We start from the raw sequence: 22,625 nt of genomic DNA on the forward strand, positions 1-22,625 counted from the left end.
TTGACATTTTTCACATCAGTCTAATTCCATAGTGTCTTGTAGGAGAGTACTTTCTTTCTCAGGTCACTTTTTGTGCCTCTCTATTCCTTCAATTCAGGATTCTTTTCTGTATTCAATTGTTGCAATTTTCAAAGATTCACACAACTGAGCATTAAGATGCTTTTTAAAAAGATTATCGCAAAGTCACAAACATTGCATTTTGCCCATTTAATCTTCAAAACAATTTTACAATTCTGCCAAAGTGATGATATTTAAATTAGCAGCCTCCTGCACTATAACTCTTGACACAAGAATAATGCTCCCATTACTAGTTCCAACATTAAATATTGCTCTCACTCTTTTGCTCTTCAATTTTGTTACATCACCAATCTAAGAATAATCTTCCTCTTCTGTCTTTCAGCATTTCTTCTGGTAAACCTAACTTATTCCACTGCACCTCATATTCAAAGGTTTAGTCAAGAAAGACAAGCAACTGTGTAAAGGAAATTTCCTGAGAAATTCCAAAAATCTACGCTAATCTTAAACATAGTGACCAGTAAAAATAAATTAACTTGCTCATTGCTATGTTCAGGTAATTCAGGAGGGTATATTAAATGCTGGAAGTGGGATTCCTATCAGATACTTATTAAATACATACAGTGCAACTTATGTGAAATCTAAATTCATGTCACTTCAGAGGCCAGTTTACATTTTCTCTCAATAGGCACAACAGTCCAATGTTGAAGACTATATTTTTTATTAATGACTGTACTTTGTCGATTTTTCTAGTTAACATTTCAATCATTACAGCTTGTAAACTGGTTCACTTTTACCAAAATAAAAGAACTGGTTAAACAGGATGTATCTTGTTTTTGTAAATATATTATCGCAAGGAAAAGATCAGCGCAGGCAGAGATAGGAGATGTGCATATCTTATACACCATAATACAGAATACAACCATTGTATCACTGAATGATAGCACCTCATTTGATATACAATGATACATTTTGTTACCTGTGTATAATTAGGTTTGTTGTTCAAGAACTGCAATACATTACGTGACTGATTATTGGGGATGATTTAATCTAAAATTGCACCTTGGTTTCATTATTTATATACCGTAGTCAAAAATTTAAGTTGTCCATTTACTGAGCTTTAAACTGAATGTGCACATTTATTCTGGACAGATATCTATCGAATACTGTGCTTGTTGAATTAACACACTATGACTAGCAAGGAACCACAACAGACAATGTGGCAAAAGCTAATACATTACACACATGCAAACAGCATTTTTATTAAGCTGAGCTGTCCCACAAATTGACTTTTCCAAAGGAAACTTCATAATGAAAGCAACCTGCCAGCAATCCCATTTCCAATGCAATCTGTGTTTAAGTCATTTATGTGGGCTCTCCTGATCAGTCAGTGCACTTATCCAATAAGTAGTTGCGTCTTACAGTCTAGTGAAGGACTCAAGCCCTCAGTCTGTGCTACAATACTGTACCTCAGCTAGGAAACAACAGCATTTGATAATCGGCCTCACTGTCCCTGGACAAGGGAGGGGAAAATCTGCTCAGGAAATTACAACTGAGCAATGACCCCTGTTGGAAGTCAGTTGAAACTAGACTGGGCTCTGCTCTGACATCTTCCCCTCTCCCCAGTGGAGCAGACTGTAAATTCTTACTGTTGAAGCTTACATACTATCAGTTGCCACCAGAAGTAAAGGTCAATCAGTGTCAGTAAAACCATAACCTAGCAAGGTGACAGGAATTTTTTTTATTTTTGTCTCAACTTTGAGCTTTGTTTTAGAACATAAATTGTATATCCAATTGTATAACTACATTTAGTCTTCCTTCAATTTATTATGAAGCAATTAAAGCAAATAAATAAACATGTGGAAAATCAAAGTTCTGATGCTATAAAGAGGAACTTCCAGATACCCAGGGAGCCTTTACATCCAGAATTGCAGAGACATACAAAGGGATGTTCATTAACACCAAGGATGCACCCATGATGGCTGTCCAGGTCAGGAGGCTTGGGAGAATCCTCTCAAGACACGGAATGGCCTAATTCCCAAAAAGCATGTCATGCCATAGTTGGAAGAAAATCAAGCACCTCTGAGACTATGATATATTCTGTACTACAATGTGCAGCCCTTTGGAAGGCTGAAAACAGAATCTATACCTGTGCAGATCAGAATTTCATTTCTACAGTCCTGAACTTTTAAAAACAAACTTGGTTTCAAGTGAAGTTTTTAGTAAAGAGGCACATACAACTAATTGCAGTACAATGTAGCTTAAAAGTTTATTATAAATTGTAATAGGAGTGTTGCATTCTTTTTCACGAAGGGAGGGGGATGAATTCCCCATGACAAGTGTGCGTAAAAATTGATTCAAAACTAAACTAAACCAAAATGAATCCACTGGTGTTAAATGAGCTTTAAAATAGTTAAACGCATTGTTAGATTAACCGTGTCTATTTGTTCCCCTGTTTCTAACCTTTAGATTTTGCTTGCAGCTAAACAGCCTTTTCAAGCATAAAGGTGCTTTTTGAATTACAAGCATTTAGCAATTTTTTATAAGTACACTCGCTAGCTTTTTCTTAAATCAGGTGCCAATTTTATCTATCAAGTTAGTTGTTAGCAAGAACAGAGAGTGTGTTAAATATTAAAACCTCAGTGTAGATTTCTTCACCAGGTTAAGCATGAATCTATCCACTGCAATGCGAAGTCCAAATAAAGAGCACGTGTAATAAAGGCTGCAGAGATTACTAATAAAATTACTGCAATATATAGATCCTCCTTGCTTCGAAGCTGCCAGGCAAAGATTCTTCAGAGCTTTTCAAAGCCTGGAATGTCCTACCCTACAACATATAAGTAGTCTGCATGAACAACTAACATTTTTTGTTTCATTACTTAAGATAAAGATTTGTTCATTTTAAAACACTAAATACCATCCCCTAAATAATATTCCAGTTGAAAATTCTAATTAAACAATAAACTATTGGGGATTTACAACTGTCCACACATTCTGTGATTGGATAATACCAAAGTTGACTGTTTCTTTCAAAATTTGATTCTTAGTTTCCTCAGATATTGAAAATTTAAACTAAGACAAATATACAGTAATTGACACTGATGCACGAGATGAAAGCCACCAGCTCTGGAAATGTGACTGACTCAGTGACACAATAATATCTCACTACCAAAATCATGAATGCTCATTACATTATATTACAATACTGCTAATATTTTTTGGCAGTTTTCTTTTTGCCTCCAAAAGAAAACTGTGTAAAAGCTAAGCAAACTTTCAGTTTCAAATGTCATCTGTTACTTTTTGTTGCCTGATGGCCTGACAACAAGATTTTAGGTCACTAGGGAGAAATGTTAGGTGACCTTGGCAGATATAGCAATCGCAGCAATTCCCACAGGTACGTTTCAACATTTCTATGAAGACATTCCAACATGTCAAAGTATCATGCAAACCATTTAAACAGTATACTTTCTGTCTGCATCACTGCAATGCAATATCTTTGGTCCTGTTAATTAATAGCTAATTAAATCCATTTCCTTGTCATTTGTGATATGGAGTATCCTAATCTCAATTTCACTTTCTAAAAAAAAACTAGAATTAAATTCACATATTTGAAAGTTCTACAATGTTATTAATTATAAATATTTTATTCAAATTAAAGAATACTGCTTGCAAGAATATAATATTTCAGTTTTTATTTCCTCAAAAACTATCCAAGTATTTAACCTTTGAGCTTGTTTCAATAAATGCATAGAAATAAAGTGTTAAATTTCTGAATCTGCTTATGTGGACCACCCTTAATATGGTAAGATTTTATTATCATTTTTGAGCTCCTTAAAACTGCATCGCCCACACAACTGTAACTCTAGTTTATCAACAGTCCGCACAAAATGATGTAGTCTCTTAAAGTGGAAAAAGAACACAATTTCAATTCTTTCCATTTTGAAGCTGTTAAAACTTCAATCATTGTAGCAAATGACATTCACTGTTTACATTGGATCTGTAAAGCTGGCTGTCAATCAAAGATAATGACAAACCGCAATAATACTTCTGTCTTTAAACTATATATGGAAAAAAGTTATTATGGCATATTATCATAAATGGACTGGCAGCAGGCCTTCTGGACATAGTGTAAACAAATAGTGTTATGCTTACAAACATGTAAATTAAAACTCATTAGAGTTTAAAAGAGGATTTGAATCACAATTTTAAGTGCTTTATTTGCTATACTACTGGAGATGATTTTGGTAAGTCATAAAATTTGACAGAAATAAGCTTTTAGCTTGTAGTTAGAGTGAAAGAACACTATAATCAAAGGTGGAACAAACCCATTTTTAGTTTAATTTCAATGCAGAATCCTCAGTTTTCAGACCAAGAAGCCTTACATGTAATCAACTAAATATTATGTGAAAATATTGAGACGCTCACAACCAAATATTAATTATTTTTGATCAGGCAAATTAAAAGAAGAAATCAAAATTAAGTTGATCATAAATGAATACATATTCAATGGAATGGGGGAAAGCAAACAAATTAATCAATATCACTTGCAGAGTTAAGATATACCATTCCAATAATCTCAAAAATCTATGCACACCTAAACATATAAAAAACTATAGTCTGATCTCAATAAACAACTATCTTATAGAAAGTAATCAAATAGTACTTTAGCTGCAACTGCACTCATGTGGGCTTGTTAGTTTGCACAGAATGTGTTGCTGGTATTCAGGAGTCATGCTTCATTAGCCCTTTCTCTATCAGTTCAGCTTGCCTGCAAAATCTGAGAAGTGATTTCTTTTCACATTTGCATTCACATCTAAACACCATCCATGTGGTATGCAAAAATAAACTTTTAGATAGCAAAGTGATAAACTATTGAAATTTTGAAGGAAATAAACTTAGAAAAAAAATTCAGATATTTAAGAAACAAAAGAAAATGTATACAGATTTGGTCAGCACTTGAAAGTAGTTTAAAGCCTATTCATAATGTTATTGCTGGTTGACAAAGGCCATTGGCAAACAGTCAAACTGAACCATTTTATAAAAATTCTCTAGAGAATCTGGTATTCTTTTGGGAAGTATATTGATCTGCAGATACAAAACCATATATCTATATCTTACTTTATATGTAATTAGGTCTGTCAGCACTCTGCTAATGTACTGTTCTCAAAAATCATTAATTCTCCAATACGTAATGCCAACTTTATTCATTAACAGCCAATTACTTTTTTACTATGGATTGCTTGTCCAGCAATTTTTGTGAATTTATGTACAGGTATGAATACTGATTATTTGCCATAAAACGGCAAATAGCTGTTAATGTACATACAGCACGACAATCCATATTCACTAAGCATTTTTGGCAAACATTAATGCATTGATACTCATTATTATGAATCCATATTAATTGAAATTAAGGAATTTGATTAATTATTAAAAATGGAAAATCCTAATTTCCTAACAGTTCTGACTATCATCCACGAAGATAACCATATATGAAATAACATAATAGTATAACAAACAGGTTTTTAAACTTGCCTACGGCTTATACTATTTAAAATGTATATTTTGTTTGATTATAATATTTAATTTAGTTTAATGTAAAGTGTCAGGATTTGCCACTGGTATAGCCAGACTGATGAGTTTCTTAGACAATATGCAACTTGTAAGACTTTGAATCTCTAACTTCTTTACTTAAACATTGATCATCAATTCCATAAGCATTATTTAGTTGTAAGAACGGTCAACTGCTCATACAGCCTGATAGGGTCCCAGTCGTTAGTATAGCCCTCACAGTTGATATTTTCAAATGTCAGCTTGTGCTGTGACTCAAATCTACTGCCACAACAGTGCAAAGCAAGTAAGTGACTCAACTACCACAAGAAGGAAGATTATTACTGACTGACAGGTTCAATATACTCTCCCCAATGTTGCCTAACAAAAACACAGCATTCTCTTCTTTGTCAACTTTATAGTTTTAAAAACATATGAAAAATACATTTAAGATGTTCTAACATCATTACATTCCCCTTAAAGTTAGCGTGTACTAAATTATTCTATTTTGGTCAGCTGCCACTTTTTAATATCTGTCAACTTTTTTTCATTACTATCATCTATTCTTATAAATCATCTGTTTTTAATAATTATATATGTACTAAGAGCTACAAATAAAAATGTTTCTGTATAATCTTGTCATATAATAAACCAATATAGAGATATATTGATGTAATGACAATAGACAGGAAATTAGGTTGGGTGTTGAAATTGTTTACATTTCATGTGATTTACAAATGGCGTCAATGTAAAGGCATCATTCAGTGAATTGTATATACTTAAGTAAATTACAACCACAACATGCTTCTGTGGGTTTCACTAAAATACAGATATTACATGTATTAAAATATGTTGTCTTATTACAGTTTCTCTGATGAAAATGGGATCATTTGTATGAAATACAAAAATTAGTATCTACAAATATTGATATTTAATTTTACATTTCTTAATCACACTGTACAGTATTTACAGATTGAAGCTTAACTGGTATTAAGTTTTGACTCAGTCTCTTTATAACTAACTTGTAGATAAACACTAATTGAATCCTGTTCCGTCAACTCAATAAAAGTTCTGCCAAATCCCTGCTATAACTAAAACTGAACAAAGTCCCAATCTGTTCACACTAGTGCTACCTATCAATGTAGGTTAAGTCTGGAGATAAATAATTGAGGTGTAGCACCAGTCATTTTTGGCCGTGCTAAAGTCTGTATCAGCGGAGTATTGCTTGATTTTATTCCATCCATTATTTGGCAACTGATAACAAAAATGCACCTCAACGAAATGCATAATCCAACGAAAATCTACCGTCAGGGCTTGGATCATCGCTCCTGAACCAGCCAAACTACAAGGTCGGTAATAAATATAATTTTATCACTAAAATTATAACGCGGATTTTTTAATTCAAAAAGAACTATTCATGACATAAAAGTTATGTGTGCGCCTACACGCTTAGACGAAATCCCGGTCTAAAATGATCATTCTTTGTGCCCCAACTTGTTAAGAATGGACTTCAGCAGACGTGATTCTGATGACTCAAATCTGAGGTGGTTGAATCTTGTCTTAACACAGAAACTTTATATAAAGTTCCTCTGGACCAGTGGAAGTTATGGGGCTGGTGGGGAGCCTCCACTCACAGCCTCTCCCTTTTTCCGATCTTCCGATTGTGTGTGCGAGTATTTGGTGTGCAGCGCCTGGGCGCACGGTTGAAAGCCTCCCGAGGAGCGGACCCTTGACAACGGCCCAGCACGGACTTTGTTTGATGTGCGCGCCGCTTGACTTTGCTCTGCGGTTGTCAAGGATCGCTTCTCGCTGGGCTGTTTGCTTTAGTGCAATTTTCTCAGACACTGGGTAATCCAAGATTGGGGGTGATGGGGGTGGGTGGGCGGGGAAGCTAAATTCCACTCTTGTGCATTTTCTTTTCTTTTGTGACTTAACATTAAACATCTCCCTCTCCACCCACCCACTACCCCCCCCCCCCCCCCCCACCCCTCAACACAACTTTAGAGACCCTGCAACTTTGGAGGAGATGTGAGACGACCAAAACTAAACTAATTCCAAGAGGAGCTGCAAAAACAGAGGGTGGTCCTAAATCTGACCGGGGAGTTGGGGGGGGGGGGGGGGGGGGGGGGGTGGGGGTGTTAGAAGGACCTTGCTTGACTTTGCCTTTTCCACACTTTTGTTTTGTCAAGAATTGCCTTTGATAAAAAGCAGTACCTTGCTTCTATACCGAGGTTAAACACCGCCCGCACCCCCCACCTTCCCTGCCCGTCAGACACAAAAAACTCATTGTCCGCCCAGCAGCCGCCAAAACTCGGCGAAGTCAAGCGAGCAAACTTCCAGGGGAGCAGGCTGAACTCAGTCAGGGAGCAAAGCTGCCGAATAAACATAGGACCGAATGCAAAAATTATTATTTTTGTTTTATTGGGGATCCGCGTGGGATTTGTTTTTGGGGTGGGGGTGGAAAAGTGAGGTATGTTCCATTCTGTGTGTGAGGCGATCGAGAGCGTCTGACGTGAGGCGAGCAGTTCTGACAGGAAAGTTTTCGCCAGGAAAAGATCTGACTAAACACCGGCATTACCATAACAAAAGACTCGGCGGCTACTCGTACAGCCGCAGCTCCGTCCTTTCATCAACAAGAAAAAGTTAAACAAACACCAAGTTAACAACAAAGTCGCGGAGGCGCCAGATGCAGCTGGAAGGTTGGGGGGAGGTTGGTGGGAGGAAGGTGGGCGGAGGTGGGGGGGGGGGGGGGGTGGAGAACTCCCTATCTCTATCTAAACAGTTTGTCTGGATTTGGGAAGTTCGGGTTCATCTGGAGGAAAAAAAAACACCCCATTTCCTTCACCCCCTCCGACCCCCTTGTTGGGTCCCACATACCCACCACTACCACAACCACAGTGTTTGACACCTCACCTCATCCTCCCCAAGTCCCAGGGACAATGAGGAGTGGACTCCAGTTCCCGTGGGGAGAAGTCACCTCCCAGTGAGAGGTGGAGTTTTTTTTTGGGGGGGGGTGGGAGGTGGGAGGTTGCGTGTTGTGTGTCTCTGTGTCACAGACACACAAACAAACAAAAAACCCTGCTACTTGTTTCGGTAATAGAGGTTAGGTGCAGGAGACTTGCTCGCTTTCTCTCTCTCTCTCTCACCCCGGAGGCCGTGTGAATTGCAACTTGCCCGGGCTTAACAGCAGCGCGTTCCTTGCTCGATCGAACTTTTAAAGGACGTCTAAAAACAAATCAGCAGCACCTTTTTGATTTGGCTGTGGGTTTCTTTGCTTCCAGTATTGGAGCTCCCAGCGGCCCGCGAATAGGAGAAAGTGGCGATGATGTGTGTTCGGGCCGCACTGCAAAAGCTGGCGATCAGAGCCAGGCATTGCACTAAGTTGCTAATCCTCCCTCCCCAGCAACCACCCTTCCACCTCAAATCGATACACATCTGGCAGAGAAAACTCCGTAGAATGCAGTACAGATTGCACAAACTATGACTAAATGATACAGCGGAACCTCAATTACCTTCCCTCCCCCCCCCCCCCCCCCGTAACTTCGATGACTTCCTAGGTAATCCCATGTTGACATGCTAACCCTAACCCATCCAAACTCCGCGTGGCTCTTTCTGAAAAGCGCAGGACGGTGACAAAAAAAAAGTGACAAGTTTCAGGAGTTCCCCTCTCCCCGTGCGGTTCGCACACTGTGTGCCAATGTCCCCCTACAGGAATGGTGTGATCCTAGAAGCGAGATCCCTTCGGTCTCCTCCAGTCTGTCAAGTCTCCGCCGATTTAGTCCTCGGGAAACAACAGCGAAATTACAGGGAGAGGAGAAAAAAAAGGGGTCAGATATATCTCGCGCAACTCAACTCCTTCAAACTGACCCACTCTGATGAATAACCTCAAGCTACATCAAGCCCCGGGGACTCCCACACCTCAACTTACAACCCATAGCCTCCTCCCCCCCCCCCCCACCCCACCCCCAACAACCACCCCAGCAGCAGTTTTGTGTGTGCCTGTGTTGCCAATGCAAATTATTTGCCGAAACCCACTTTGACGAACGACAAAGCTGTTTTCTTTCTCTCTGTAAAACACCCCAAACTGCACGTGGGGCTTTGCAGGAAATTTGAGTTAAGCCAAGCAGAAAGAGTTAAACCTGAAAGCGAGGAGGGCAAGGGGGAGGTGGGGGGGAGAGAGGACAAGACAGAAGAATGAAATTCAAACTTACCAGTTGGTGCTGCTTTTAGGTTGTTGGGCAACCAGGAGATAATTTGACCCTGCAACACACATGCGATTGTGTACGAGAAAGCATGCAACAAGCACACAATAAATAACAATATATTACTCCGCTCGGGCACTACGTTGTGGAGCAGCCGCTTTCCAAAGACACAAAAATCCCTTTAGCACCAACTAGAAAGCCGGGACCGAGCTCAACACTTGATCAGATCCTTCCCTATGCTCCCGCAGCGCTTTCCCCTTCCACTTTTCATTATTCACAATTCTAGCGAACTTAATGAGTTTTTTTTTGTTGGAGTGGTGGTTTGTGTGTCTGTGTGTGTGCATGGGGTGGGTGGGGAGGGGGGGAAGGTTGGAAGATACAAATCGCGGAGTTGGATGTTGTTATTTTTTGCTGTAAGCTGGCCCCTGACGTCATATCCACCTGCTGTGTAAACAACATGTATCAGAGCTTTTCAGACAGAGAAGGGGGGGGGTGTGGACGCTGCTGCTGCTTCAGGATCTCTGCTTGCGGCACAGAGCGGCCACTCCAACTTTGGCGTGAACACCGCAAATAAAGCAGTCACTGCCCCCTCCACCTTCCTCTAATCACCAAATAAAAAACCTCACCCGTCTCTCTCTTTTCTGGGCTCTGAAGAAGCAGTGAAAGTGATTGTGGAAATGTTGAAAGTGTGCGTGTGTATGTGTGTGAGCGCTCCTCTGGTCACAGACAGCTGCCGGGCCAAGCAGCTCAAGCCGAGTCCGGGAGACGCAGCGCTGAGCTCCTCTTCACCTCCTCCCTCCCCCCATCCCCACACCAATTCGGCTCGGCTCGGCTCGCTTGGTGCTCTCTGGCCAATGAAGGCAGCTGGGTTCGGGAGGTGAAAGTTCAGCAAGAGGACAACCCTGTCAGGAAGTAGAAAGTGTCAATCTGCAGAGTGCCAAACCTTACTGTTATCTGACTCCACTGACCATTTCAAAGCAAAACGAGGACAAGCTGCAAAGTGCCGGTCCACACGTGTCATTTCTCTCTCTCTCTCCCATTCAGTCACCACGGCCAGAAGCGTTTATTTATTATTTTGCCCGAAAGGAATAACAAAGTAAAGTTATGTTGCAAGGGGTAAGACGTGGAGGGTAAAGTTTGTAACTTGTAACGTATGTCGTTTCTTATTCACGATCTGTTGTGCACTCTCTGGTAGCTAACGTTTAGGCTGTTTGGCGAGCGGAGAGGATCCTCTTTGATATGATTGGGTGTGATCAGCCCTGAACTCCACCAAAGCGGAGTAGGAGAGAGTCCTCTAAACCTTCACTATCCTTTCAAGACCCATCCTCTGATACATTGTGACTCTACTGATGACTGGAATTGATATATAACTCTTCCCGAAACAATCGAGCACACCAAACTGCGAGAGATTTTTTTTCCTTGATAGCCTTATAATAAAAACATTAATTACAAACCCGATAGGGCGATTTTTCTTTTCTTGAAAAATGCTTGCGAATCGGTTCAGTAGTCCAATTAACACTTCTAGAACGTAACATTAATCTGCAATTTAACTGAAATCTTTCTGAAACCTTGTCCGTCCTTGATCAAGGACTAAAATGCAGAGGTATAAATTTATTTATAAATCACGCTTAATTTATTACAGGGACCATCAGAGGCCGTGCTGAAGAGTGGCGGATTTATCTCAAGTCTCCGTTCTGCTCAGAGATGGATTTGTGCAAATGGAGAGCTTGGAACGCCATCCCCTGGTTACAAAAATAATCGGGAAACGCCAAGGAGGAAATAATGCATATACAATGGCAGTATTATTTGAGCACGATTCGATGCAGAATGCAATGGTACAAAGTTAGGAATGTTATAAACATTTAGTGCGTGTAGGCGTCATAATCAAAATGATTGAAAATAACAAAATGTCAGAATTCTTAGAATCAATGATAACTGTCATATTTAGGTTTCATTCCAATTATACAATGAACGCTTTTTTAAAATTAAAGTTAATAGTTTAGATGCAATTATAGAACCGGCTGAAGCCAATCCACACGTGTTTATCACATCAAATACCTGCACAACTGTTAAAACCGTGAGTCATGAAGCTTCTCGCGAACCCCACAGTTCTCCCCAGCTGTGTAAATACTAGCCCATTGTACACAAAATAAACTAAATTCGCTTTTCGCCAACAAAGTGGAAACCGAAAATCGTTGGGATCTTTTCCCCCTCCTAACGAATAGCTTCGAATAGCAGAACGTAACCCAGTTCGTTTGAACAGCCTGCACTTTTCTGATCCCTTTCCGAGCATGTTCCTAACACCGTTTCTGAACTCTGCGATCTCCGTCTCCGAACGGGGAGGAATGCGCCGACGTTTTATTCCGAATTCCATCAAACTGTGACCGTCCCTGTATATTTCGGATAACTGTGTGGAGATTTGGTGGTTTTAAATTCAGCCTGTTGGACTTACCTGGTCGCCGATTGCTTTTTGTTGTTGAAATGCAAAGCACCAACACGGAGCGTCAACAAACAACGAGATAACAACAAGCAAATCGGCATGCAAGCTAACTGTTAAACTTTATTGCAAAGTTAATCCAGCTATCATTTCTCAACACTCCGTGCGCGTTTCGACTCAAAATCTTTTCTCAAAAAAGCACATGCCTGATTTAATAAACCCATTTTCAACTCATTTCATCGTTACGTAATGAGATTCTTTTTCATTGTTGTCTTTAATTCTATCTTTGAATGATATTTTATTTAATTCGCAATGAAACTGATACGGACTCTGTGTTTTTGGTTTTACAACATTTAGATCAACCAAACATCTGTGATGGATGGATTCGCAGATTGTATCTTATTAACACGGAGGGCTTTTCCTCCTAAAATAACTGTATTTTTATTCCAAAACCCTAAAATTCCAGTGAAAACTATTTTAACATCGGACAAAGAGGGTTTCGCGACATTTCATTTCAATTGTTCTGGTCTCCATGGTACTTACGGTTGCAAAGTAATTGAGTTTTGTTTCAGCCGCGAATGTTGTAAAGATTTTATGGAAAGATTAATTCATATACTAAGCATGTTGGTGTCCATTCAGTCTGCCACATCTGTAGTGTTCTGGAGATGTTAACCATATGGTCTGCATCTCGGGGAGTAAATCGTTCGGAATAACCTTGTGCCGTCCGAATTTCCCTGAGCCCTCTGGCTCCCTTAATGCTTATACCCTCTTTAAAATGATTATGAAGAATAGCGCGCTTTGACCAAATTGCCCAGGTACATCGCACGGAGCATTTTCACTTTTCTGAAGGGGTATCGACGGTGTCTTGTAAATTAGCGTTAACTTATTGTGATTATTACCCATGTGGACGTCCAACTATAAAGCATACAGTTCTTCAAACTGTATCGATACTCAATCGGGTTTGTGAATATTGACCTCTGTAGACTATCTCCGTGATTGACGTCCACATATGTTAACCTTTTGTAGGTATAAGCTCCAGTAGTGGCATACCCTAATTCTCAACAAGGTTGTCATTTGTACTTACACTGTACCTGCATGGTCAGGTATCAATTTAGGCTGGCATATGTGGATATTGTATGGACTCGCAACTGTATGGTCAACCGATGTATTTGTTCTCCATCCCGTGCTTACCAAATGACGTTCATATTACACCAAAGATGGTTTTACATTCGGACTGGAATCATTGCTCAAAACTATTCGCTGTCACGTATGATCTTGGTCCTTGGATATATCAACACGTAGGAAACCTGTCCAAGCTGTGGGCATTCATATTTGTAACTAAAGGCAGATGGCGAGTGGACAAAATAAGTTTTATCGCTGGACACCCTCCTGACTCATGCGCCAACTTATTCTTTTCCATTCTATCAATTTGTTTAACGTTTTTCAAAATCGTTTTTTTTTCAAATATGTCATTTGGGTTTTCTTACACTCCATTTTTACCCTTTAACAATTTACACTTTGAACACGCTTCCGCGGTCTCGCCAATGCCTGTAGGTTATGGGTCGGTCAGATTGTTTACTTCCTGTATTTTATCTCGGTGGATAACAATACACCATTCCAGGTGCTCTGGCAAATTGGGTAAGTCCAGGATTTTCCTTAAATCTATTCAGGGAATGTGCCATTGTAGCTAAAACATTCATTTCTCCATGTTTGTGTCTCATTCGGTCTTGCAACCAATTGACAGCACATAAAGAATTAATAAGTGCTGGACTGCTTAAAGGTTAAATGTAGAATTTGGGATTCCTGAGGCCTGGTGAATTCTGGTTTTCTTCATATTTCCGTGAATAAGTGGGACTGTGAGGACACAATATAAACCAATATGACTTCATATCATTTGATGTCCATGAAGGGCATATTCCTCAGGATTTCTGAATCACCTTACAACGCTTGTTTCTTCCCATATTCTCTCAGTTTTCCTTCAGTCCTATCCCAGGTCTCTTCCATTGTTTCTTGCTTGTTTAGCAGAGGTAAACCAACAATGTACAAACAAAATGTAAATCTCTTATCCAAATAAAACATTTCTCATTGTCTGAAAAGAAACTCATATATACAACTAAAGTGGCCAACTGAAGGCATGCCGTGTTCATATCAGTGAAAATCTAGAGATAACAATTTCACAGACCTAGTAGGGTATTTTATCTGTGTGGCAATATCACCACTGAATTTGAAAAGAAACATTCTCCTCGCTTCATAAAGTTTATTCAATGTTTAAAAATAAAAACTTTCACATAGATATACAATCGACAATAGAATTTGGAGGCTAACACATTGTAAATTCTGATATAGCCATCTAAATGATGGAAATCCACAATTTGTTAATAATTTATTGTAAACTTTCCTCATTTCTTTCCAGAAGCTAGTAGACTTAATATTACTTCTAATTCTATACTTTAAAAAAGTTGAAAAAAGTATTTTAGTTTAGTGTTTCCTTTTTCTGTCAATGTCATTATACATTTCTTGTTTATGTTTTATTTCTTTTAAATTTATTTTATCAATTTTATCCTCATTAGTTTCCCTGTTACATCTTTAATTTGTTAATTTCATCTATTGCTTTATCAACAAATTCACAGCCTAAAGCCTTCTTTACAATTTTGCAGCTGTGCAAATGTTCCTATTGATCATACAGCCAACCACAAACAAAACTGTACATGCAAACCTCCATCACCTTTCCACCTACAAAGAGAATAAAATGCCTCAGGATGCAACTATTATGTTTTTTTTTGTCATACCATACTGCTTAGCAGGATACTTAGAGACTTCTTTTGAGCTTTTTATAACTTATGCAATAAGCTATCCCCATGATCCTGGTAGCCAACTACAGAGATATAGTTATATGTTTTTAGCTGAACCAAACTGTATCCTACCTAAGCATACCTATGGTGGATATGTGAAAGGAGTCTGATTTCAGAGATAAAGGAATCTGAAGATTTAGTTTTTATAGATTAGTTGCATTTTTTAACTGGATGTTGCTCACCATATTTTCTTATATCTGGGTATTTGTAAAACATGGAGACAGATGAATGTCTCTTTGCATCAATGAGCATTTGTCTCTATCGTTGAGGCAAAACACAGTAGAAAACTAAAACAAGATTAAGAACAAATTTAAAAGTTGATTAAACTTTTACTTTTTTAGGTTGCGTGCACGAAATATAAATGTATTGAATTAATTCCAATATTAGAATCAGAATTTAAATTAAGTTTTTCCCTTTTCTGATATGCAAAAAGCAGACACTTTGCCGAATGATGGCCAGTTGACTATTATTTTGTATTAGGCTATAAAAACAAGACCTTCAATTATGTAAATCTTAATTTTGTACAGTCAGTTTTTACTATCTAATACACAGCATGACATTAGAATAGAATCATTGATAAGGAACATTTTGGTCTGAAACACAGTTCCTTGTCACCATACTTTGATGCGCTTCAGTATATTCTGTAAACAGACACAGGTATCCAAGTGAATGACTAAAATCTGGGTCTTGTTCCCTCATGACAAGATATGAGATTCTCATATTTAATGTTATGGAAGAGTGCTTAGATGTGGCAGGTCCTATAACATCAACATAAGGAAGATAAATGATTTGAAGTACATATAGCTGAACCATTCTAAGTGTTTAAAACTCATTTTGTTCAAAGTGAGTTTTCTATGGTATTCTCAGCAGTGATTGTCGATGATTATACCATTAATTTCCCCACTAAAACCAGTGACTTATCTTTAGGCGGTACAACAATATGATAATTGTCCTTATGATTGGGAAGTTGGCACTGGTTCTACTATCTCATTAACTTCTCTTATTGTCACCCTTAAGGCATTAAGGTTTAATGCTATGATACTGGAGGTGGAATGAAGCTTTTTGACTTTAAAGCTTAGAATTTATTCAATATAACTAAGATTTGGCAGCAAAGATAACATTAGAAAACCAGACAATGTTGTGGACTTCAATCATACTGGATGGAACAATATTCGGAACAAACATTTTATTTCAAACTAAACAGATTAATTAAGTATTTGATGGCTAATTATGCTTGAATTATGACCAATATTATGAATTCTTCATGTTTATTGTAAAATGAATAAAACATTTCATCGCATTGAAAGAAAACCAGGTTGTTACAGTTCGTCAAACATGTACGTACCTTGAAAGATCAGTGATCAAATTTGGTAAATAAAATAAATTTAGAGATCCCTTGCAGTTTGAATCAGTCTTAGTAAAATATTGTGTCTAAATGCACCATCCATCAAGTGAATTTTAAAGCTGTTAGATCAAGACCAAATAAAAAATACCAGAATACTAATGAAATGCACTGCAACCTTTGCATCCTAAAGGAGTTAATGTATTCTGAAGTGTACCTCCTATGAATTCTATTTGAGTATTTTTGATATTATTCTTTACTTACAAATGCATTGTTAAATACCAAAGTAAATTAGTGCAACTGATGGGAAAATCATTTTACACAGTAACAGATTCAAAGAATATAAATCGTATTTCTTGCTTGACCACAACCTCTAAATATGCTATTGTTCTGCTAAATATGCATTTGTGGTTTCACATTACTGAACCTAAACTGAATCAGAGATGAAATAAGATCTCAAGGAAAAATTACAAATACCTCAGCTGAATACTGCACTTTAATCAAAAACCACTTTTTTGTTCTTTGTCGACATTGTGCTGCCCAATCTGGAGACTATTAAAATATTGTATAATTTTCTTCATGCTATTATTTATTTAGCTCTCTAATTCATCTACTTATTGATAGTTTATGGACACCAAATATATCAATCTCTGTACCAGTCTGTTTATGTTGGTCTTCAGCTATCAAATGACCTTGGATAATTTATTAGAGTTCATTTCAAACTGTGTGATTTGATCAGACACAATATTAATAAAACAGATTTGCATTAATTCTGTCATGATTATTGACAGCATATTTAAATACACACGGTGAAAAAAAAGTTGGCCTGCTAACTGTTTAACAGTAAAAAATATCTTTCCCTTCTCCGACAAGCCAAGGAAAACAATAAAACACCACATTGTTTCAGTTGCTGCACCCTCCCATAATCAGAACACTTCAGAGTGCAGTACTCACAAGTGACAAGACGCCTGGAAGTGAGATATGTTGATTATTCTATTACAGCGCAGTTCCCGGTGGATCTTTTCACTGTCTCACAGCCCCCAGTGGTACCACATACATTATAGGATTGATTTGAGTCTGAAACTAGAATTTTACTATTCCCTGTAGAATATAGTACTTTTTAATCATAAAAAAAACTAATCATAGCTTCAATGTTTTATAGTTCTTATACTGTTAAGGTTGACAAAGACGACATTTGTGATTTTACTATCAAGCTATTTAAAAATGAATGCCTTGATGTACCCTAAAACTATTGTTCTCAGGTGAACTTTAGAAGTGTTATCTAATGCATGAAGCAAATATTGAGTGCAACTGAGGGAAATAGATTACCTGCTAGCTCTAAAATCCTGATCAAGACTATTTTGAATTGACTGTTAAATTATTTTTCCAGCATTTATCTCAGTTTATATTTATAGTAGCAGATTTGCAGGAAATATATTTACAATATGGGTCTATTAGAAAAGTAATTTTTTAGTAGAAACTGATCTGGATAGAAATACAGAAATAAATAGATTTCTAACAAATACAAGCTGTACAATATATTCACCAGTGTAAATTCAACTTTCTTTTTCTATAACAACTGTGAGCTTAAGTAAAGATGATAAATTTATCAATTTTCTTTGTTTATTCCAGAGATGTGAGCCTCACAGGCTTGACCAGCTTTTATTGTCCATCCCAGAGGACAGTTAAGAACCAAACAGATTGCTATGGATCTGGAGTCACCTGTAGATCAGACCAGTTAAGGACAACAGATTTACCCGAAAGGACATTAGTGAACCAGATGGGTTTTTATGACAAATGACAATAGGTACATGGTCACCATTTTGCTAGCTTTTAGTTCTTGCTTTGCAAAAATTGAATTCAAAGGTCACCATCTGCCATGGTGGATTAGAACACATATCCCCAGAATATCAATCTGGGTATAATGCTACGACAAGTGAAATTATCACGGTACCACTCAACTCCCATTAAAGTTATAAAGGCAGCCAATATCTAATTAGCATTTGGTTGAGTGATTGTAGTCACCATGCAGTGGTAAAAAAGTCTGATAACTACTAATGATAGTTGTAAAGGACTATGAATTATCAAAGGTGCTATTGTTAATTCTTGATGGATATGTGTACATATTAACTGATAGCTGTTTCTTCATGACATTAGTCTTAGCTATTCAAAGGCAATTAGAGTCATAGAGATGTATAGCATGGAAACAGACCCTACATTCCAATTTGTCCATGCCAACCAGATATCCTAACCTAATCTAGTCCCATTTGCCAACACTTGGTTCATATCACTCTAAATCCTTCCTATTCATATACCCATCCAGATGTCTTTTAAATGCTGTAATTGTATCAGCCTCCACCACTTCCTCTGTCAGCTCATTCCATACACGCACCACCTTCTGTGTGAAAAAAATTGCCCCTTAGGTTCGTTTTATATCTTTTGTCTCTCACCCTAACCTATGCCCTCTAGTTCTAGACACCCCAACCTAGGGAAATGACCTTGTCTATTTATTCTATCCATGCCCCTCTGATTTTATAAACCTCTATAGTGTCACCCCTCAACCTCTGACACTCCAGGGAAAACAGCCCAGCCTACTCAATCTCTCCCTGAATCCTCCAACCCTGGCAGCACCCTTGTAAATCTTTTCTGAACACTTTCAAGTTTCACAACATCCTTTTGTTAGGAAGGAGACCAAAATTGCATGCAATATTCCAAAAGTGGCCTAACCAATGTCCTGTACAGCCGCAACATGACCTCCCAACTCCTGTACTCAATACTCTGACCAATAAAGGAAAGCATACCAAATGCCTTTTTCACTATCCTATCAACCTGCTACTCTACTTTCAAGGAGCTATGAACCTGTACCCCAAGGACTTTTTCTTCAACAACATTCCCCAGGACCTTACCATTAAGTGTGTAAGTCCTGCTCTGATTTGCTTTAGTCCTGCTCTGATTTGCTTTTTGACATAATCATCTTAGTCAGATACCTGCAAGAGAAATGCCAAACAAAGGACACCACAATATCAAAGCAAAATACTGCAGATACTGGAGATTTGAACTAAAAAAAGAAAGTGACGAAGCAACCCAGCAGGTCTTCAGAAAGAGAAACAGCATTAACATTTCAAATCTAGTATGTGGTTCTTTGGAAGCCAAAGATTCAAAATGTTAACATTGTTTCTCTCTCCACAGATCCTGCCTGGCCTGCTGAGATCTTCCCACACTTTTCTGTCTCAAGATCAGTTTATATTGACTTCATTAATCTCAACAACATTAAACTATGTGAGCAGAGGTTGTCTGCTTAAGCTCCTAAAGAAACCTGCCTGCCCACTGAAGCTGTTCAATGTGATCACCTCTGTCTGTGACAACAGGATGAATAAATCAGCTATGGGAGGACCAGATCAGAACCCTTTGAGATCAGCAATGGGGCTAAATAGGGTTGCATTCTGGTATGGACACACTTTGGCATTTTCTTCTCTTTGCTGCTGCCATATGCTTCCAAGTCAGATACAGAGAGTGCCTACTTAGATAGCAGAACTGACAGACAGCTGTTTACACTTGTGCACTGAAGATGTATCTCAAAGGTATACTGAGTTTTCATCAAAGAATTGCTCCTCACTGATGATGCCAGATTAGCATTCCAAGTTGAGGAATACTTCCAGTAGCAAACAGACAATCTCTGATGTGCCTGTAAAGAATTTAGTTTTACCATAAGCATTAGGATGGTACATGCAATGGACCAGGATATTACCAGTCATGATCAGCATTGATAATGTGAGACTGGAAGTTGTTGATGGTTTGATAGCTTCATACACCTAGGTTCAACAATCGTTACCAATCAATTACTTGACAACTACATCGGAAACGCACATTGGAAAAGCTGCAGCTATTATGTACAAACTGAGTAGACAGCATGAAGCAAGGTCAAGATGACCGACAATACCAAACTGTAAATCTATCAAACTGTGTCCTCAGCATACTCTTCTGTAGTAATCAGACATTGACATCATGTGCTAGGCAGGAGAGAGGCCTGTGCAGCTTTCACCTTTGTTGTCTCAAATGCATTCCTGGCATCTTTTGACAGGACAGGATCACTGATTCAAAGATCCCAGAGCATCTCTATTTCATCAGCATTGACTTATTACAAAGCCAATTTATTTATGCTGGCTCAGTCACATTCATCAGATGGATTTGGAAGTCCCAGTGTTGGACTGGAGAGTACAAAATTAAAAATTACACAGTGCGAGGTTATAGTCAAAGAGGTTTATTTGGAAGCACTAGCTTTCGGACCGCTGCTCCTTCATCAGATGGTTGTGCAGTATAATATGGCTGAATACCCAAAGATTCAAACTGAAGTGGTAACTGTGAGGTGACTTCCTAAGTATCCATATCTCTGCTATAACTAGATCTGCAAGCAAAATATGAAGATAGCGGACATTGACACTGACAACTGGGAGGCCATTACTCTATTGTCCAGAGCATGATTGATCAGAAAGACAATGGATAAAGTGAACAGTTATAAAAAGCTCAGCTGGGTGAGAAGAGGACCCAGAGAAAACAGACAAGTGAATTGTACACCTCCTCAGCTCACTGTCTTCCTCTGCAATAAATGCAGTGGAGACTGCCATTTTGGAGTGTGGCTGAAATGCTTAGCACTATGGCACAAATGATTTGAAATAGTGCCATTCTCCACTCTAGAATGAGCAGCATGACCAAAATCTTCCAGTTATTGTCAGAACAGATCCAATTGATGCTGATCCGATTAAAGATTGCCCCCTGCCTGTCAGCAATGTTTACAGCCAGTCTGGCTTGTCCTGGATTGAGAAACCGCTAGGAATTCACTCAGCACAGCATCAACATTAAATGCCAAATTGCATCTTTTTTTACAGCAGTAGAAAGTCTTTTGAAAACTTAAACTTTGCAGGCAATTAACTTGTAGTCAGTGCATTAGGGTCCACACACATCTTTCAGGGTATGTCTAGTCTCTGACTACCCTATGACCTGAAGATTAAGCATACATTTGTAATGTTTAGCTGATAACTACTTCTGTCTTCTATCCATGTTAATATAACATTCACAATTTCTTGAGCCCTTATATTGTGTATTATCCTTATTAAACAACTTTTAGAAATCAAACTTTTCCAGATTGTATTCACTGTTATCCATCCTACTCAATACATCTAAGCCTGTAATACATTTGTCAAACAGGATTTCTGTTTTGTAAAACGATGCTGACTTGTTCAACATAAACTGTGCTTTATGTGTGCATTGTTAAGACTTCCTTAATGATAGATTCCAGCACTTACCTGATGATTGATATCAGGATTACTAGCCTGCACTTCCCTTTTGTTGCTCTCCCTCTTTTTTTTTGAATAGCTGTGTTACATTTGCTAGCGTCAATTTGTGGGGACCATTTCTTATTTAGAACCCTGGAATGTAGGCCATCAGGTCCTGGAGATGTTGGATTGTAATCCATTGAGTTTTACTCTGCTGACTCCTGTCTTCCATTGTGAAGACAGACAAAAATATTTGTTCAATGTCACTGCCATCCCCTCAACACCGTAACAATCTCTCCTGCCTCTGCCTCGAACAGACAAACGTATTCCTGATGATTTAACTCTTATATTCTACTTTTTCAATAATTGTCAACACTTTAGCATTCCTTCTGCTGTTTTAGAGTCATAGAGATGTACAGCATGGAAACAGACCCTTCGGTCCAACCCGTCCACGCCGACCAGATATCTCAATCCAATCTAATCCCACCTGCCAGCACCCGGCCCATATCCCTCCAAACCCTTCCTATTCATATACCCATCCAAATGCCTCTTAAATGTTGCAATTGTACCAGCCTCCACCACATCCTCTGGCAGCTCATTCCATACACATACCACTCTCTGCATGAAAAAGTTGCCCCTTAGGTCTCTTTTATATCTTTCCCTCTCACCCTAAACCTATGCCCTCTAGTTCTGGACTCCCCAAACCCTAGGGAAAAGACATTGCCTATTTATCCTATCCATGCTCCTTATAATTTGGAAAACGTCTATAAGGTCACCCCTCAGCCTCCGACGCTTCAGGGAAAACAGCCCCAGCCTGTTTAGCCTCTCCCTATAGCTCAAATCCTCCAACCCTGGCAACATCCTTGTAAATCTTTTCTGAACCCTTTCGAGTTTCACAACATCTTTCCGATAGGAAGGAGACCAGAATTGCACGCAATATTCCAACAATGGCCT

At 38.5% G+C, this 22,625-nt stretch overlaps 1 protein-coding gene and 1 long non-coding RNA gene across 16 annotated transcripts in view; one reads left to right on the forward strand and one right to left on the reverse strand.

Moving 5' to 3' along the window:
- The window catches only part of foxp1b (forkhead box P1b), a 478,263-nt gene extending 465,418 nt beyond the window's left edge, over positions 1–12,845 (reverse strand). For 3 of the 15 annotated variants that reach the window (XR_011962055.1, XM_072582565.1, XM_072582575.1), the window contains exon 1: positions 9,777–10,059. The gene's annotated coding sequence lies outside the window, so the exon portion shown is untranslated. Of the gene's footprint in view, positions 1–8,811; positions 8,928–9,776; positions 10,065–12,747 lie in introns of those variants that run through there. The other 12 variants (XM_072582566.1, XM_072582567.1, XM_072582576.1 and 9 more) reach the window with 8 other exon arrangements.
- On the forward strand, positions 10,256–21,531 carry LOC140483847 (uncharacterized). The gene is made up of 4 exons (XR_011962056.1): positions 10,256–10,883; positions 11,410–13,842; positions 18,031–18,205; positions 19,588–21,531. It is a non-coding gene; the product is annotated as an uncharacterized lncRNA (long non-coding RNA).
- Positions 21,532–22,625: the final 1,094 nt, after the last annotated feature.

This window comes from Chiloscyllium punctatum, chromosome 12, assembly GCF_047496795.1.
Source record: "Chiloscyllium punctatum isolate Juve2018m chromosome 12, sChiPun1.3, whole genome shotgun sequence".
NCBI classification, from domain to species: Eukaryota; Metazoa; Chordata; class Chondrichthyes; order Orectolobiformes; family Hemiscylliidae; genus Chiloscyllium; species Chiloscyllium punctatum.